The sequence below is a fragment of the Cherax quadricarinatus genome, chromosome 24 (assembly GCF_038502225.1).
Source record: "Cherax quadricarinatus isolate ZL_2023a chromosome 24, ASM3850222v1, whole genome shotgun sequence".
NCBI classification, from domain to species: Eukaryota; Metazoa; Arthropoda; class Malacostraca; order Decapoda; family Parastacidae; genus Cherax; species Cherax quadricarinatus.
In genome coordinates, this window is record NC_091315.1 from 40422334 (window position 1) to 40433844 (window position 11511).

The following is an 11511-nucleotide window of genomic DNA, read 5'->3' on the forward strand; positions in this document are numbered from 1 at the left end:
AGTGTAGCAGGCATGCAGGAAGTGTAGCAGGCATGTAGGAAGTGTAGCAGACATGCACCTCGTGTAGCAGGCATGCAGGGAGTGAAGCAGGCATACAGGGAGTGTAGTAGACATGCAGGGAATGTAGCAGACATGCAGGAAGTGTAGCAGGCATGCAGGAAGTGTAGCAGGCATGCAGGAAGTGTAGCAGGCATGCAGGAAGTGTAGCAGGCATGCAGGGAGTGTAGTAGACATGCAGGGAGTGCAGCAGACATGAAGTAACAGGCATGCAGGGAGTGTAGCAGACATGCAGGGAGTGTAGTAGGCATGCAGGAAGTGTAGCAGGCATGCAGGAAGTGTACCAGGTATGCAGGGAGTGTAGCAGGCATGCAGGGAGTGCAGCAGACATGAAGTAACAGGCATGCAGGGAGTGTAGCAGACATGCAAGGAGTGTAGCAGACATGAAGGAAGTGTAGCAGGCATGCAGGAAGTGTAGCAGGCATGCAGGGAGTGCAGCAGACATGAAGGAAGTGTAGCAGGCATGCAGGGAGTGCAGCAGACATGCAGGGAGTGTAACAGGCATGCAGGGAGTGTAGCAGGCATGCAGGGAGTGTAGCAGGCATGCAGGGAGTGTACCAGGTATGCAGGGAGTGTAGCAGGCATGCAGGGAGTGTAGCAGACATGCAGGGAGTGTAGCAGACATGCAGGAAGTGTAGCAGGCATGCAGGAAGTGTAGCAGGCATGCAGAGAGCATAGCAGACATGCAGGAAATGTAGCAGGCATGCAGGAAGTGTAGCAGGCAAGCAGGGAGTGCAGCAGACATGAAGGAAGTGTAACAGGCATGCAGGGAGTGTAGCAGGCATGCAGGAAGTGTACCAGGTATGCAGGGAGTGTAGCAGACATGCAGGGAGTGTAGCAGGCATGCAGGGAGTGTAACAGGCATGCAGGGAGTATAGCAGGCATGCAGGAGTGTAATAGGCATGCTACACTTCCAGAAGCCAGTATTAGTCTTCAATAAAGGTATGTAATACTTATTTAATTGTTAGAAAAATTATTTTTTGTGAATATTTTTGTCTGAAACGGATTAATTGTAATTACACTAATTCTTGTGGGAAATATTATTTCGGTTTTCGGCCATTTTGGTTTTAGGCCGAGCTTCTGGAACAGATTACAGCCGATAACCGAGGGTCTACTGTTTAATAATATAATAATACAATAATAACAAGTGAGCTTCAGAATGCAACAAAACAACAAATGCCACCACTAGATGGCACAGTGAATACCACACCAGTGCTCACCATCACCAGTGAAAAGCATGGAGAAAAAGCCAAAAATCAGTGAAAAGTGAAGTGAAAAAAAAAATAAATTGTAGCAGTTAAGTTCAGTAATAAAGTGAGCTACTCAAGTCCCAGTATGACTCAGTTTTTAGCAAGCTGCTAACCAGACTGAGAGTCGAAGATCAAAATGAATTTTTTATGAGAGAGCCACAAAATTTGGTTAACACAAGCCTATCCGATGTTATCCTGACGCCAAATGACTTCGAACAGGCGATAAATGACATGCCCATGCACTCTGCCCCAGGGCCAGACTCGTGGAACTCCGTGTTCATCAAGAACTGCAAGAAGCCCCTATCACGAGCCTTTTCCATCCTATGGAGAGGGAGCATGGACACGGGGGTCGTCCCTCAGTTACTAAAAACAACAGACATAGCCCCGCTCCACAAAGGGGGCAGTAAAGCAACAGCAAAGAACTACAGACCGATAGCACTAACATCCCATATCATAAAAATCTTTGAAAGGGTCCTAAGAAGCAAGATCACCACCCATCTAGAAACCCATCAGTTACACAACCCAGGGCAACATGGGTTTAGAACAGGTCGCTCCTGTCTGTCTCAACTATTGGATCACTACGACAAGGTCCTAGATGCACTAGAAGACAGAAAGAATGCAGATGTAATATATATAGACTTTGCAAAAGCCTTCGACAAGTGTGACCATGGCGTAATAGCGCACAAAATGCGTGCTAAAGGAATAACAGGAAAAGTCGGTCGATGGATCTATAATTTCCTCACTAACAGAACACAGAGAGTAGTCGTCAACAGAGTAAAGTCCGAGGCAGCTACGGTGAAAAGCTCTGTTCCACAAGGCATAGTACTCGCTCCCATCTTGTTCCTCATCCTCATATCCGACATAGACAAGGATGTCAGCCACAGCACCATGTCTTCCTTTGCAGATGACACCCGAATCTGCATGACAGTGTCTTCCATTGCAGACACTGCAAGGCTCCAGGCGGACATCAACCAAATCTTTCAGTGGGCTGCAGAAAACTATGAAGTTCAACGATGAGAAATTTCAATTACTCAGATATGGTAAACACGAGGAAATTAAATCTTCATCAGAGTACAAAACAAATTCTGGCCACAAAATAGAGCAAAACACCAACGTCAAAGACCTGGGAGTGATCATGTCGGAGGATCTCGCCTTCAAGGACCATAACATTGTATCAATCGCATCTGCTAGAAAAATGACAGGATGGATAATGAGAACCTTCAAAACTAGGGAGGCCAAGCCCATGCTGACACTCTTCAGGTCACTTGTTCTATCTAGGCTGGAATATTGCTGCACACTAACAGCATCTTTCAAGGCAGGTGAAATTGCTGACCTAGAAAATGTACAGAGAACCTTCATGGCACGCATAACGGAGATAAAACACCTCAGTTACTGGGAGCGCTTGAGGTTCCTAAACCTGTATTCCCTGGAACGCAGGCGGGAGAGATACATGATTATATACACCTGGAAAATCCTAGAGGGACTAGTACCGAACTTGCACACGAAAATCACTCACTACGAAAGCAAAAGACTTGGCAGACGATGCAACATCCCCCCAATGAAAAGCAGGGGTGTCACTAGCACGTTAAAGAGACCATACAATAAGTGTCAGGGTCCCGAGACTGTTCAACTGCCTCCCAGAATACATAAGGGGGATTACCAACAGACCCCTGGTAGTCTTCAAGCTGGCACTGGACAAGCACATAAAGTCGGTTCCTGACCAGCCGGGCTGTGGCTCGTACGTTGTTTTGCGTGCAGCCAGCAGCAACAGCCTGGTTGATCAGGCTCTGATCCACCAGGAGGCCTGGTCACAGACCGGGCCGCGGGGGCGTTGACCCCCGGAACTCTCTCCAGGTAGCATTAAGAGTGTGATTAAGCTATAGAAAAAGGACAAAACGAAATGAACTCCTCCAATGTTGTTGTTGGGGTTTATAGGGCCATTGACAGCATACACCACTCTGCCTATCTTTTCCACTGTCAACCTCCATCAGCATCTCTTCTCCAAAGTAAATGCTGTATGTACACGAGTTTATTTCTTTACATTCTCTATTATGTTTTTATACACTACTTCTTATTTCAGTGTTTTCCTTATGAAACTAGTGCAGTTAGCTTCACAAACACTCCATTTTCTTTTATAATAACACCTCAGAAGGGGAAACATGGGAAGATGTTTTCAGAGCAGGAGTAGATATGGCTTCCACCACTTGTCACATAATGACATATTTTATTCATTCTAAAGTATGTATACAGTGGAACCTCAAAAATCGAACGTATCACATATCGAACGTTTCGAAAATAGGACCATTTTTTCGGACGAACTGTGTCCCTATTATCGAATGCGCCCCTATTTTCGGACCGCCGGGTACGGGACCTGTCTGCCGGCCCGCTCTGTCTGCATCCCCGCGCAGGCCCCGTGAGCAGTCTAGCTTTGTTTATGCTTGAGTGAACACTAACCTGCGCTCTCATTCACGCATTTTACGATTATTTCGTTGTGTTTAGTGCTTGTGGGACTGTGAAATAAGCTGCCATGGGCCCAAAGAAACTTGCTAGTGGTACCCCTGTGGTAAAGAAAGTGAGAAACACCATAGATGTGAAGAAGGAAATAATACAGAAGTATGAGAGTGGTGTGAGACTTGTTGAGCTTGCCAGGATGTATGGGAAAAACAAGTTGACCATCGGTTCTATCCTGTCAAACAAAGAACAAATCAAGGAAGCTGATGTTGCGAAAGGTGTTAATATAGGGAGTGGATGAGGTGCCTTCTTCAAAGATTAAGGAGATTTGTGCCAAGTGGAATGATGTCCAAATTTTTGTGCAGAAGTACCACCCTGAGCAAGCTGAAACAAGCCATCTTTGCAACAAGTTCAGTGACAGAACCATGTCCCATTTTAGGGAAATGTTAGAGGCGCCAGAAACAGAGGACTGTGGACAGTTATTTTGTGAGACAGGGGTCCAGTGACTCAAGCTGGTCCTAGTGGCATTAAAAGGCAGAGAAGGGAAGTAACTCCAGAGAGGGCTTTACCTGAAGTCCTCATGGAGGGGGATTCTCCTCCTTCCAACTCCCTCTCTCCTCCTCCTTATCTTCCTGATGCCATCACCAATCTTCAATAAAGGTAAGTAAAAATGTTATTTTATATGTACAGTAGGGCCCCACTTATACGGCGGGTTAGGTTCCAGGCTACCGCCGTAAAGCGGAAATCGCCGTAAAGTGGAACACCCTTTTTTTCCACTTATAAATGCATACAAACACTAGATAACAAGTTTACATTAACATATATTAAGTTAGCAATAGAACCAGGCATCAAAAAACAATAAAAAGGTACAATACACACATAGTGCACTCATTACTTACCTTAAAATATTTATAGTCTTAATCTAGGGTGAGACAAGTAGTATTTATTGTAAGAAATCAAGTGTGGTATGTATTGTAATAGCCTCACCAGGCCACCCCACCCACACATACTATTCTATGATATTTAAGCATCCCAGAGCGATAAAATGTATATACAGTTCACTCATTACTTACCTTAAAATATTTGTAGTCTTAATGTAGGGTCAGGAGTAAGTAAATGAGATAAAACGAATAAATGAGAGAGAGAAAGAATGAATACATGAGAGGGGGCAGGCGCAGTTATGTAAACAAACCAGGGGAAGGTAAGTTTTGTAAACAAACGAAGTGTACACGTCTGGTTTGTGTACAAGTTACATTGTGTACAGGTTGTCTCTACATTGATACGGTAGAATTAATAAAGAAGAACACTCCCATTCTCATGTAACATCATTTTGAGAAGAAATGAAGCTCTGAGTGAAGGCAATGGAAATAAGTCACACTGACTTTTTTGGGTTATCCTAGGTTCTCTACACGTATGTTGTTATGTATGATAATCTATGTAACTGTATTTGTGTATACCTGAATAAACTTACTTACATACATACGAAAGGAATAATTTTCTACAGTTACCCCCAGTAACACATTTACTCTTATGTTAGATTAGAGAAAATGTTATTCTTGGCGTCACTTGTACAAGTTATGTGGCTCCCACATCTTATATTTATGTTTATTTATTCTATTGTGGGGTGTATTTATCATCTTTTTATGTTATGTATCGTGTTTATTATATAATTTTGAAAAAAATATCATGGATGGATTAATGAAAATGTGTATATTACCGTAATATATGACATTTAATGAGACTCGGTATTGTTATTATCACCACTTGTGCAAGTCGTCTGCTACGACATCTCACATTTGTTTATTTATTCTACTGTGGGGTGTATTTATCTTATTTATATGTTATGCATCGTGTTTATTATATGATTTTGAAAAAAATATCATGGATGGATTAATGAAAATGTGTATATTACCGTAATATACGACATTTAATGAGACTCAGTATTGTTATTATCACCACTTGTGCAAGTCGTCTGCTACGACATCTCACATTTGTTTATTTATTCTACTGTGGGGTGTATTTATCTTATTTATATGTTATGCATCGTGTTTATTATATAATTTTGAAAAAAATATCATGGATGGATTAATGAAAATGTGTATATTACCGTAATATACGACATTTAATGAGACTCAGTATTGTTATTATCACCACTTGTGCAAGTCGTCTGCTCACATCTCACATTTGTTTATTTATTCTACTGTGGGGTGTATTTATCTTATTTATATGTTATGCATCGTGTTTATTATATAATTTTGAAAAAAATATCATGGATGGATTAATGAAAATGTGTATATTAACGTAATATACGACATTTAAATGACTCGATGTATGTAAGTTTATTTAGGTACAGGTATACATAAGTATAATTATCAGAGTATATATAAAATATGAAATAACTTTTAAAAACATTTGAAATTTTGGAGTTTCCAGACAAAATGGAGAGACTTAGTGCTTACTGAGCTCATGGAGAATGTAAACAAACAGGGTGGGGCACGGTGACCGTATTAGAAAGTCAGGTGGGGGGAGCCGTATAGTGAGTTTTGGTCATAATTTGAAATGTCCGTATTAGCGGAACGCCGTAAAGCGGAACGCCGTAAAGCGGGGCCCTCCTGTATTACTATACATAATTAAAAACAATAGTATTTGTTGTGTGTAAAACTAATTAATCTCTATAAAATGTATTTTTTGTGTGAATATTTTTGGGTTTCTGGAACGGATTAATTGTACAGTATTTCCATTATTTCTTATGGGAAATATTGCTTCGAATTTCAGACTTTTTGAATTTAGAACTAGCTCCTGGAACGGATTAAGTTCGACTTTTGAGGTTCCACTGTATATGTATCAGGTTTCTGTGTTAATTATATTGTTTATTATGTCATATTAGATGAATTGTGATAGATAAATAAGCCATAGAGTTGATATTAGTGTCATATTCAAGTATTTTGTCCTGCCTCCAGAGGAGGAATTCTGCTGGAACGGATTAATGGCATTTCAATTGATTTAAATAAGGAAAATTGACTCAGCACATGAGCAGATCGGGTTACGAGCTAGGTCACGGAACGGACTAAACTCGTAAGCAGAGGTTCCACTGTACACTCTATCAAGCCAGCTTTAGGGTTATGGCCTTCTTTATGTCATCAATTCTGAGGTTGGGAGACTACGATCTCGTCTTCGCATCGGGCACACCCATCTCACTCACAGGTATCTCGTGGAGAGGTGCCCTGTTCCATTCTGTGAGAAATGTCAGGTTTCAATTTCAGTCTGCCATATTCTGTTGGACTGTCCTGTCTATCAATGAGCATGCAGAATTTACCTCTGATGTCGTCACCACTCTAACCCTTACTTTATCTTCTCTCCTTGCTGACGGCCCCACCTTTGACTCAGATTCCCTCTTTGACAGCAGCTGATTTATTACACAAACTTTGATAATACTTCCTTTAGCACTCCTCACAGCCATTTCTATCTCTACCTCTGTTATCCTCTCCATACCTGGCTACTCTCTGCTCCTGCAACACCCCCTGCCCTACAGTGCTGTATGACCCTCGTGGGTTTAACACTTGGTTTTCATTATAATTTGTGGTCTACCTGATGCTAGTAAAGGGCTCTTAATCCACAGAATTGGAGCTCCTCTCCACTTTATTTTTTTATTAACACGTCAGCCATTTCCCACCAAGGCAGGGTGACCCGAAAAAGAAGAAACACATTCATCATTCACTCCATCACTATCTTGCCAGAGGCATGCCTACACTTACAATTCAAAAGCTGCAACATCAACACCCCTCCTTCAGAGCACAGGCACTGTACTTCCCACCTCCAAGACTGAAATCCAACCTGCCAGTTTCCCTGAATCCGTTTCACATCTATGGTACCACCTTCAGGTTACAGCTTCATTAATAATCTGAAAACAACTGGACTGTGTGACGCTTCTACTTAAAAACAAGTTGATTACTTTCAGTGAGAAAATGAAGGAGAGAATTCCATGTTTTATTCAAGACCTTGACGTAGACTCATTCGAACACTCGGAAATTGATATAGAAATTTATATTTTCGAATGGGCCATATACGTGTATTCGGATGAAAATACCGAGTTGATAATAAATGATGACAACAGTGGACCATAAGGGATAATTCACAATGCAGTGGATAAAACAATTTACAGCATAAACTATGTCCTGGAACAAAGGATCGAAGCTCCTAGTTCATTCTCACTTCTGTCCTTTTACTTAACACATGGTCGGTGATTCTACCAACATTAACACATCAAAGACTGTGTGCAGCATTTTGCAATAAACACTAATTATGTTATATTTCTAATTATTAAACTCTTTATCCTTAATTCTACACATCACTTTTCTTAGGATTGTTCCTGAGTCATGTGGAGACGTTAGCCATGGTGGGTTGTGGCAAAAAAAAAAAAAACACCCATGTCAAAACCCACTCAGTAAAAGAGGGTTCAAATACGTAGTGGGTTAAGGTGTGTGTGTGATGAATGGTTCTGAAAACCAACAAGTTGAAGATTGAGACACTTAAGCAACATATAGGAATCTTTATTTAGGAAAAGTTTCGCCACACAATGGCTTCATCGGTCCAATACAAGGCAGAAAGGTGTAAGGAAAGAGTGTGAGGTGATAAGACACGTGTGCAAAAATTTAGGTATTTTTATTTAATAGGCCTACAAAGTAGGCCACTTCAGTAGGCCTACACAGTAGGCTTCTTCGGTCGCGTACAGAAAAGTTTCCAGAGGCAATAGTGGGTTAAGGTGTGTGCCGATAGGTTGATCAAGGTTTCTCGGCTCATTTCCTTCCATCGGCTGTTAGTGCAGAGGTACTGAAGTTTGCGGTCGAGTTTAATCTGTTGGAAGTTGTCTGTGGTGACTGTACCAAGAATGTGCTTGGCAGTGTGGCAGTCAATCTGCAGAATGGTCTTCAAATTTTATCACCTAGATTATGCAGCCCAGTTCTGGTCTCCATATTACAGAATAGACATAAATTCGTTAGAAAACATTCAGCGTAGAATGACTAAGTTAATACATAGCATTAGAAATCTTCCTTATGAAGAAAGATTGAAGACCCTTAAATTACATTCACTTGTTAGACGAAGAATGAGAGAAGACATGATCGAAGTGTGTAAGTGGAAGATGGGTATTAATAAAGGTGACATAGATAAGGTCTTGAGGATATCTCTCCAAGAGAGAACCTGCAGTAATGGATTCATATTAGACAAGTTTAGATTTAGAAAGGATATGGGAAAGTATTGGTTTGGAAATAGGGTAGTTGATGAGTGCAACAGTCTACCTAGTTGGGTTATTGAGGCTAAAACCTTCGGTAGTTTCAAATTTAGGTTGGATAAATGCATGAGTGAGAGGGGTTGGATTTGAGTGGGACTCGCATATGAGTGGATGGGGCTAACAGAGCTTATTTCTTGGGTGGCATTGAAAATTGGTTGGGCAAATGTTTTGTGAGTGGGAGGGATTGTATGGGCCTAGTATGGGCCAACAGGCCTGCTGCAGTGTTCCTCCTTTCTTATGTTCTTAAATGTTACTTTGCTCACACCCCCAAGAGCATATCAAGTCATAAAAGCCACTTGTCTCCACTCGCTCATATCTAACATGTTCATGCATGCTTGCTTGAAGTCCGAGCCCCTTAGACACAAACCCTTTTACCCCCTCCCTCCAATGTTTCCTAGGCCGACTCCTACCCCGCCTTCCTTCCACTACAGATTTATGTTGTCCAAGTCATTCTATTTCATTCCATCCTCTAAATGTCCGAACCACCTCAGCAACCCCTCCTTAGCCTTCTGGATAATACTTTTAGTAATCCTGCACCTCCTAATTTCCAAACTATGAACCTTATCAGGCCGTTACAAACAATACATGGATACAGAGGGAATATAGTGGAGGCCCTCCACATTCACAAGGGTTAGGGGATCAAGAATCTCGTGAATCTTGAAAATTCACAAATGTTTGGTACAGAAATATGATGTAGGGAAATACTGTATAATAATACTGTACTGTAGCGTTTGCCAATGTTTTGATGCGCAAATGTATTGTATGGAAATATAATGATAGCATTTACTTAGCCTAACAATACTTCTTCCTTAATACACTGAACCATGAACAATCATAAAACACACAAAAACATCATAAAATATTGTATATACATGTTGTGGTTTAATAACTAATGTGGCTGGGCATTAGTTATTAAACCATAACATGTATCTACAGCTTGCCCTTCACTTTCACAAAAGTGGATGGCAAGCTGTATAGGCTAAGAGTGAGGTGTAATAACAAGTGGTAGTAGTAGAAATATTAGTTGTAGTAGTAATACAATATGGTAGAACAATCAACTTGCACATGAGTAAAAGGTTATAAAAGCTATTACTCATGTACAAGTTGATTGTTCTACCATATTGTTTTACTACTGCTACTACAACTATTATTACTGCCACTATCTTAGCCTATACAGTATATACTCTGTGTCCATGTATTGTCTGTAACAGCTTGATAAAGCTCCTGGAGAGTGAAACATTGTCACAATAAAATGTCAATTAGTTGCACTTATGTCCTTTTACCTAACATATTGTGGGTAATTCTACCAACATTTATATTTATATCTTTATTTACTACAAGTACATGTTATACAGGAGGCCTGGTCACAGACCGGAGGAGGCCTGGTCACAGACCGGGCCGCGGGGGCGTTGACCCCCGAAACTCTCTCCAGGTAAACTCCAGGTAAACAGGCCTAGCTGACATCAATGACATACTACTATATAGAAAGCCCCTTGTTATGCTGAGCATTTCGGGCACATTAGGTCAGTGTCCCAGGATGCGACCCACACCAGTCGACTAACACCAAGGTACCCATTTTACTGATGGGGAACATAGACAACATGTGGAAAGAAACATGCCCAATGTTTCTACTCTGGCTGGGAATCGAACCCAGGCCCTCGCTGTGTGAAGCAAGTGTTTATGCATTATATTCACACTGCCCTCAGACATGACATCTCCACTGCCTCCAGCCTTCTCCCTGTTGCAGCATTCACTACCCATGATTCACACCCATATGAGAGCATTGGTATAATTATACTCTTAAACATTTCCCTCTTCCATAGATAATGTTCTTTTTCCCCTCATCAACTCGATGATTCACCTTGTCTTTCATGGACCCATTTCCTAATGAGTCCACTCCCAAATATCTGAATACATACATTCACTCCCTCCTTCCAATCTGATATCCAATCTTTCATTACCTAAATTTTTTGTTATCCTCATCACTTTACTCTTTCCTATGTTCACTTATAATTTCTTACTTTTACATACCTTACCAAACTTGTCCACCAACCTCTGCAACTTCTTTTCAGAATCTCCCAAAAGCAGTGTCATCAGCAAAAAGCAACTGTTACAACTCCCACTTCATGTTAGATTCTTTATCTTTTAGTTTCATACCTCTTGCCAACACCTGAGCATTCACTTCTCTTACAACCCCATTTATAAATATATGGAACAACCATGGTGATGTGTCACATCCCTGTCTAAGGCCTACTTGTACTGGGAAATAATCTCCCTTTCTCCTGCATACTCGAACCTAAGCCTCACTTTCCTCATAAAAACTTCACTGCTTTTCAGCAACCTACCTCCTACTCCATACATTTGCAACATCTGCCATATTGATTCCCCTATCTACCCTATCATACACCTTTTTCAAATCCATACATCCCATAAAACCCTCTTTACTCTTATCTACACACCCCC